The sequence below is a fragment of the Camellia sinensis genome, chromosome 8 (assembly GCF_055761805.1).
Source record: "Camellia sinensis isolate YWXY chromosome 8, ASM5576180v1, whole genome shotgun sequence".
Taxonomy (NCBI): Eukaryota; Viridiplantae; Streptophyta; class Magnoliopsida; order Ericales; family Theaceae; genus Camellia; species Camellia sinensis.
The window spans coordinates 40,755,292-40,763,708 of NC_138968.1; positions in this window are offsets into that span (position 1 = coordinate 40,755,292).

Below are 8,417 nucleotides of genomic sequence, written 5' to 3' on the forward strand. Positions count from 1 at the left end.
AACGTTGCACAGTTTAAGACAAAGTCTTTGAGGATTAACCATTTCTATAATTTGGTTGACTTTCCATTATGACGCAAAATTGTTCTAAAGTTATGCGCAATTTGGATAGTCATTGTTGAGGCTCGCTAGATACCGCAAAGTCGCACCATTGAGAAAAGTGTAGACCATGGGAAGACTTCTTCCTGGGGAGTGAGGTTATTTTGACTTAGGCTATGATTGACATAAGTTCAGAACATTGATTTATGGACATTGTGACCTAACTTCTCGTTGGAGAATTGGATAAGTAGATCTGTAGGGATTTACCTTCTGCTTTTATGGTAAAAAGTTAGGAGTGCAAAAATGTTGCTAGTTCTAATAAACCTTTTACAGTCTAAAACAGTTATCCAAATAGTGGTTCTTAAATTTCGTCAAGCCATGATAGGTCAACGATGATCGATGAAGACCACTGAGGCATGATCAATGGTCCAAAAAGAAGTTTTTCCTTACTTAGTCATTATGAGCCAAGAATTTATAAGGTTGTCACCACCTAAGGTGGGCAATCCTCTGTTTTAGATATGATGGACATGGGTGATATAATTTATATGCTCGGATGTACGATCCTTAGGGATTGTTTTGGGAGAATTCCCGATTTGTTTTTGATGACTTACATAAGGAATATCCTAGAATGATTCTAGATGCAAAATTGCAAACCTATTTACTTACCTATCGGTAAAAGTCAGAGTCTTAGCTATTGAATGAATCCTCGGATTGTCTTTGGGAGAAACAGATTACCTCTATTCCTTGATCTTTTTTTTTTTGTTGTGGGAGCCTAAAGTACGCCATTTGGGTGTATTCGGCATGATAAGTGTTATCTTTGGTAAATGGTCAACTGAGTTGTTTAGACATTGACCTTACTCATTAGACTGTGGATAGAATGCTTTACTAGTAGTATATAAGTTTGTCCCTTGTAAGATTCAATGCGCTAGTTGGGCACATCCAGAATGAACGCAAATTGGTCACCAAAATATCTTTAGAGAGGTTATTGTGCAAGAGGTAGTGATCTTGAATCACTTCATGTGAGGCGCACATGGTGGATTCCGTTGTATATACTTATAGCGAGAGGTACTGATAAGGCTTATGTTTGGAATCTAGAATTGCACAAGCTATGGTCATTTAAAATAAATAAATAAATAAATAATAATAATAATAAATCGATCACTTATTTGTTGTGAGATAGTGGGATGTTGACACTGTTATGGTTTGTGTCATAATGATTAGCAGATGATGATGTCAGCAGGCAAGATTGGCTCACTCACACGAGCAATCGCCCTTGGCGCTTGGGAGTGAGCAAGGATGAGACTAATGATTTATTTTTATTTGGAACCAAGAGAGGCTTAAATTATCCACTATGTATGTCGCCTTGGTTACAACCAAGATGAGGTAGTGTTAAGGACCAAACATGGATATTAGTACCCACTTTCCATGTTGTGCCTATTATGATTAGCCAGATGTGAGATCTCATTTGGCGCCTGGAAGGCGAGCAAATAAAGAATTCGGGTTAGGCGCTAGAAAGAGACTAGACTAAGATCTGTACGGTGTATCGAGTATGACGTCACTCTTTTTGGAAGAGTTAGTCCACCATAACATGTATTCATACTACATGTGCTTGGCGACCGAGTAATGAGGTGAGAAAATTGATCCCTATTTCCTGACCGTGTGAGTCTTACGTGTCATTATTGATATGACTTTCATTTATATACCCTTTTGTGATTTTTGACTATGTCATAAGGTATGGGGTTGATGTTCTGCTACTTAGATATGTTGCCTGCGGTCATGTATGATTCGGCCTTAAGGGACATCACTGGGAAAGCGGTCAATCCTAAACTAAATGGCATGAGGGCAAAGGGAAAATCATCTAGTATTACACCACTGTTGTATTTTCATTGCTGGCAACTCACATCACTTTGTATGAGAAGCGAATTGAATGTGAATATATTGCAAGAATTGAGAAGGTCAAACATGCTCTTTTTGAGGGATTAGAGATGTTTTTTGAACCGGTATAATTAGATGGGTCTGGGGTATATAAGACACTATTTCTATTCTTTTTGGGTTGATGTCTCTATGCTGACTCATTTTGAGTTTCTAGTATAGAGCTCCCACATGCAGGTGTTCTCAACGGTCGCACGGTGCATTGGCTAGTATGAGATTGTTTATATTTTTTTGGGAGATTGAGATAGAGATGTGGCAGTGTCCACGCTCCTCCGTACGACGTCGCTTTATTACCTGAAAACACAAATGTGAGCTAGCCGGCGGGTGTGTGCCGGAAACCTCTCCGATGCCTAAGTCAGTGGGCTTGACAAATAGACAAAGCTCTATGTTCTTAGAAAGCAAAATTGTGTTGTGTTCTGTTACCTCTTCCAAGGTGATGTTTGTGAGCTTTTATATGTTTCGAATGGCACAATCCTAGTAGGACTTCTATTCCTCCATGCAGAGTCCTCCTAGGATTCATACTCCTAAGGATAATGCTTATCCTTTTACACCCCCCCCCCCACTGCTTCAACCAAGTGGGATGGTTTTTACTTTGGCCGAACTACGATATGACCGAAATAAGCTTGGCTATGCAGAGCCACTGAGTAGGCCGAACTATTCTTAGTTCGGTTCTTACGTTTACCCTTTCTTATCTCGGCTTTCCGTGTAGAACCCATGGTACGGGCTTAGACCGAACCAATGATTTTCGGCCGGTATGACTCCAAGACCGGTATAACTCCAAATCGTTCTGGACCGAAGTATCTTTACAGTCCCTGAGCCGAAGTAACTTTACCTCCCTGGCCGGAGTAACTTTGTCTTTCCTAGGCCGGAGTAACCTTGCCTCTCCTCGACCGGAGTAAACTTTTATATTTTTATTGGGCCAGAGTAATCATTACGGCCTTTTTACTCAGTCCTTCGTACTTTGGGCCACAAAGCCCAACTCACAGCTCAGCCCAATTTTTCCCAAAAATTACCCTCTCAATTGCCCCTTAATCCCATCTGCACAGCATGATTGGGATTACAAGTCTTCCAACCGAGCTGAAGTTCTTCAAGCCTTTCCAGCCGAGCTAAAAACCCTTTAGCCTATCCAACCGAGCTAATTTTACCCCGGGCTCTGTTTTGTTCAGTCAAAACGTCTCTTCAATCACGACTGTAACGCTTCACTTTCCAATGACACGTGGCAGGTTCTGATAGGCTGTGAGCTGTTATCACACCGCCCTCGTACTTCGAAATTTTTGAACAGTCCCGCCCCTTTTTGCCGCTTTTTCTCTCTCCTCTTTCACAAAACAACCTTTCTATTCTTGAATCATTCACCTTCCATTCTTCATCTTCTCTCTCTGTGCTCTTGCTGTTCTTCCGTTGCTTCTGAAGACTGATTTTGCTGCCACTTTCCCATCTCCAGATCCCTCTTCTTCAACCTGGTAAGTAAACTCATTTTGCTTCCTTTGTTTGCTTTCGTATCTGTTCTATGTATTTTGTTTACCGTATTTTTTGCAAAACATTTTCTTCCATTGTTGCTTTGCTTTTGTACTTTCATGAAAAAACAATAAAACTTATACGTGTATGAACTGTGTTGTAGAAAATTAGTCTCTGATCCAAAATCTTGTCCCAACCGAACTAGGATACTGTTTTCGTGCTATATCGGTAGATCACCTTAGACAATTAACCGAACTAAAACTTGTAGAGATGACAGCAACTTCGAAAAATAAACTTCTGATTCAACTTAGCCGAAATAAGATCACCGAACGAAGTTTGAATGCAATAAACTAGGAACCTCAGTCTTTAATCGAGCTAAGCCTTTGGGGCTAAGCCAGCTTTCTCAATTTCTATATCAAACTCCGAAAGCTGCCCCTAGAGGCTCAACCGAAGTAACAAAACACACAGCTTAACCGATTTAGGCCTTGGGGCTATGCCAGCTTTTTTAGTTTTTAGACCGAACTAAGAAAGCTGTCCCCAGACGATGACCCGGTCTGATACGAAACCCGCTCAAACCGAGCTACCAAACTTTTTGATGAACCAAGGTAGAACCAGTCCACAAGGCTGAAATAGGGCTCTTATACCTTGCTTTTAATTTGTAGCACGGTCCAATGGTCTGTGCTTAACCCGTGTTTTCTACTTTGCAGACTTAGGTTGCCCAGGCACTCCTGCGCGCGCTCAACCAAGCTACTGAGCATAATATTTGCACCGAAATAACTTATTCTTAAATTATACGGTAGATGGGGAAGTATAGATACCTAGTAAATACTCCGGGTGGCCTAGCCGAATTCAGGAAAGACTACCAAATACCTGATGACGTCCAGCTGATTCTGGCCGAAAAAGACGTCATTCCCTGGGACAACGAAGGCTTCGTCCCCTTCACCCTTTTATCCATTATAGAAACCGGGCTACGGTTTCCGGTTCAACCGTTGATCTGTGAATTTCTTAGGCAGACCAGATTATGCCCTACCCAACTGTCCACCAATACGTATCGCATCATCATGGGAATAGCCGAACTAAACTGCCAAGCCGGACTAAATCTTGGCCTGGCCGAAATATTCCATCAATACTCCATCGGCTTAAAAGAAGATGGGTGGGTCTATTACCTTAGGATACGCCGCCGACGAGAGAAGATAATTAAACACACACCGGACAAAGATGTAAATGACGACGACTTTTTCTGGGTCTCTGGGAACTTTGAGGATTTTCAAGCCCAAATTCCTGGCCGACCTATAAATTGGAAAAAAGGGGAGCCCGGTAATTTAATTTCGGTCTTGTTCCTTGCAATTTTTTATTTCGGTTTTGCTAGTCCATCAACCGAACTAACAGTTGTCTCTATTTTCGCAGATTCTGCTCACCTTCATTCCTTGTACAGTTATCCAAATCTTGCAGTGTTGCGAGCCGCACTACGGTATCCTGAACGTAGTTGGGCCAAGTTGCTGCAGTTCGAGCCGATCTACCGATATAGCGGTCGCCGAAAAGCCCGAGTGACCGACTTCCTTCTTGAAGACGCACCTGAACCGGACCCTACCTTGCCCGAAATACGACTTGTCCCACTAACCGTTGAAGAAGAGATGGCAAAGAAAAGCAAAGTTAAGGCCCTTCTGACCGCAACAACCAGGGCCGAAATACCACCAACAATCCAAACGCAGCCTGCCGTTGTGGCCCTCCCTTCTCAACAGCCTTCTTCATCTCGCCCTTCAAAACGCGCCCGATCTACATCGACCGAACAACAACTTGTCGATGAGGTTGAATCCATCCCCCAAAGTCCTCAACCTACCCTTCAACCGGAGCAAACTGACCGAGCGGAATCTTCCAAATGGGTTCCGCAACTAACCTTCAACGACCGAGATATCAAAGACTCTGATTCGGTTGTTGCTGAAAAAGATCATCAATTGGCCTTCAACCTGGCCAAAAGTGTGTGCCTCCCCAAAGACATGGAGCACCACCTAAAGCAACTAAACACCGAATTGAAGTCCATCCGGTCTTCATCGAAGTCCATGATTTTGGTAAGTAGTTCTGTCTGTTTTTTCTGGCTAATTTTTGCAACATTTACTTCGGCTTAAGGGAAATCTTCGTTTTGCCAGGCCTTACAGAAAAACAACATAACTTACAAGAAAGTCCAAGAGCTTAGAAAAACCACAAGGCAAGCAATGGCGGAAGCTGAGGCAAAAACGGCCGAGCTGGAGGATGCCAGAAAGGAAATGGCCGAGCTACGCGGGGAGGTCGGCAGACTGACCGGACTAGTTAGTTCGGCCGAAGCCGAAAAAAAAAAGACTGCCATTGCTCTGAAGGACAAGTACCTGCGTGAGCTGGTAAAACTTGAAAATAAGAAAGACGCCGAAATAACCCAGGCGAAGGAGGACGCCAAGGAGGCCCAAAAGAAGGGTTTCAAGAAGGCAGAGGATGTATACGTCAAGCAATGTGAGGCTGCCAAGGAGCTATTTTTTAAGTGCGGCTGGAGGGGAGCCGTTGAGAAGCTCGGTCATGATCCACAGACCGAGGTTTTCAACCCGCCAGCCTACTTCATACCGAACTCCCTCCTGGATTATGCAAATGCTATGCAACAGGAGTTTCTTGAAGGCTCAGATTCTGATGAAGATTCTGCCTCCGAGGATACTCCGGTTGTCAGCGTGGATCAGGCGGTTCGGCCGGAGCCGATAGTGGAAGATCTAACTATTGAACAACCGAGTGAAACTGTGGTTCCGGCCGAAACCATTCTTGCGACCGAAAACGTCCTTCCGCCTGAAACCGGTCTTCCTGTTGACGCAGATGCTGTCTTTGATGCCGAAATCGAAGATCTTTTTTCCTGATTTTTTCTTCTTTTTTGTTAGCTTTTCTTTGTAACCGGGCTATGTCCCTCTTGTACTTGCTTTTCAATGAATGAGAATTTTGTTGGACTTTTGTTGGACTCTTATTCCGGTTCTGATATGTATGCCTGTACTTCGTAATGCCTTCTAATACTCGAACTTCTATTTCGGTTTTTACTTGTTAAACTATGCTTACCAGCCAACCACTCCTTAGCCGACATAATTACTGCGGCTGAGGAGTACCCAGAGTTTGGTTAATCCAGCCAACTACTTCTTCAGCCATACCCTTACTTCGGCTGAAGAGTAACAGGAGTTGGTTTAATCCAACCAACCACTCTTCAGCCATACCCTTACTTCGGCTGAAGAGTAACAAGAGTTGGTGTATTCCAGCCAACCACTCTTCAGCCATACCCTTACTTCGGCTGAAGAGTAACAAGAGTTGGTTTATTCCAGCCAACCACTCTTCAGTCATACCCTTACTTCGGCTGAAGAGTAACAGGAGTTGGTTTAATCCAGCCAACCACTCTTCAGCCATACCCTTACTTCGGCTGAAGAGTAACAAGAGTTGGTGTATTCCAGCCAACCACTCTTCAGCCATACCCTTACTTCGGCTGAAGAGTAACAAAAGTTGGTTTATTCCAGCCAACCTCTAAGTTAGTTTTTTCAGCTAACTTAGAACAATGTTTGGTTATTTCGACCAAACGTCCTGCAGCCTGGATCCTTATCCTGGGCTTAGGAAGGGTGTTGGTTTAATCCAGCCAATTTATAAGTTAGTTTTTCCAGCTAACTTAGAATAATGTTTGGTTATTCCGACCAAACGTCCTGCAGCCTGGATCCTTATCCTGGGTTTAGGAAGGGTGTTGGTTTAATCCAGCCAACCTCTAAGTTAAAAACTAACTTAGAATAATGCTTTACAATGTACCTAAACTTACTAAAAGCTAACTTTTACAAAGAACAACTCGTACTGAAAAGAATTGCTTGTTTTATTGAAGAAAGAAAAAATTACATGTTTGAAAAAGAAAAGCTAGAAGTAAAATAACTTGAGATTGGCCGTGTTCCATGGCCTAGGGATCGCTTTGCCATCCTTGTCTTCTAGGTGGTATGCCCCTTTGCCTGCTAACCCAACCACCTTGTAAGGACCTTCCCAGTTTGGCCCTAACTTGCCGTCTCCTGGAACCAAGGTGTTTCCCATTACTTTGCGCAGTACCCAATCGCCGATCTTGAATTGTCTTGGATGCACCTTTTTGTTATATTTTCTGATTAACTCTCGTTGGTATGCGGCGATGTGAACCAGTGCTCTTTCTCTTCTTTCTTCTGCAAGGTCGAGTTCTAAAGCTATGGCTTCTCCATTTAAGTCTGGATCAAAATTTTCGCTTCGAATTGTGGGGAGGCCAACTTCTAGTGGGATTACTGCTTCCATTCCGTAAGCTAAGGAGAATGGTGTTTCTCCTGTCGATCGCCGAGGTGTGGTGCGGTATGCCCATAAAACATGAGGAAGTTCGTCTGCCCACTTGCCTTTTGCTTTTTCTAGCCTTTTCTTTAGTCCATCCAAGACGACTTTATTTGATGCTTCTGCTTGGCCATTCGCTTGAGGATATGCTGGTGTAGAATTGTAGAACTCTATCTTGTATTCTTCACAAAAGCTTCTGAAGATTCTGCCGTCGAATTGAGTGCCATTGTCTGAGATTAGGGCCTTTGGTATGCCAAATCGAGTGATGATATTTTGCCAGACGAACTTCTTCACATCTTTTTCCTTGATTGATGCCAATGCTTCTGCTTCAACCCACTTTGTGAAGTAGTCTGTTGCCGCGAGAAAGAACTTCCTGCCGCCGGGTGCTGTTGGAAGTGGTCCTACGATGTCCAAGCCCCACATTGCGAAAGGCCATGGGCTAGTCAATGGTAGGAGTTCTCTGGCTGGTTGATGTATTTGATGTGCGAATTTCTGGCATTTTTCACACTTCTTCACATATTTTTCTGAGTCTGCCTGCATATATGGCCACCAACAACCTTGTGAAATGGCCCTGTAAGCTAACGACCTTCCCCCTTGATGGCTTCCGCACACTCCTTCGTGTATTTCGAACAAAAACGCTTCTACTTTGCTGAGATGAACGCACTTTAGGTAAG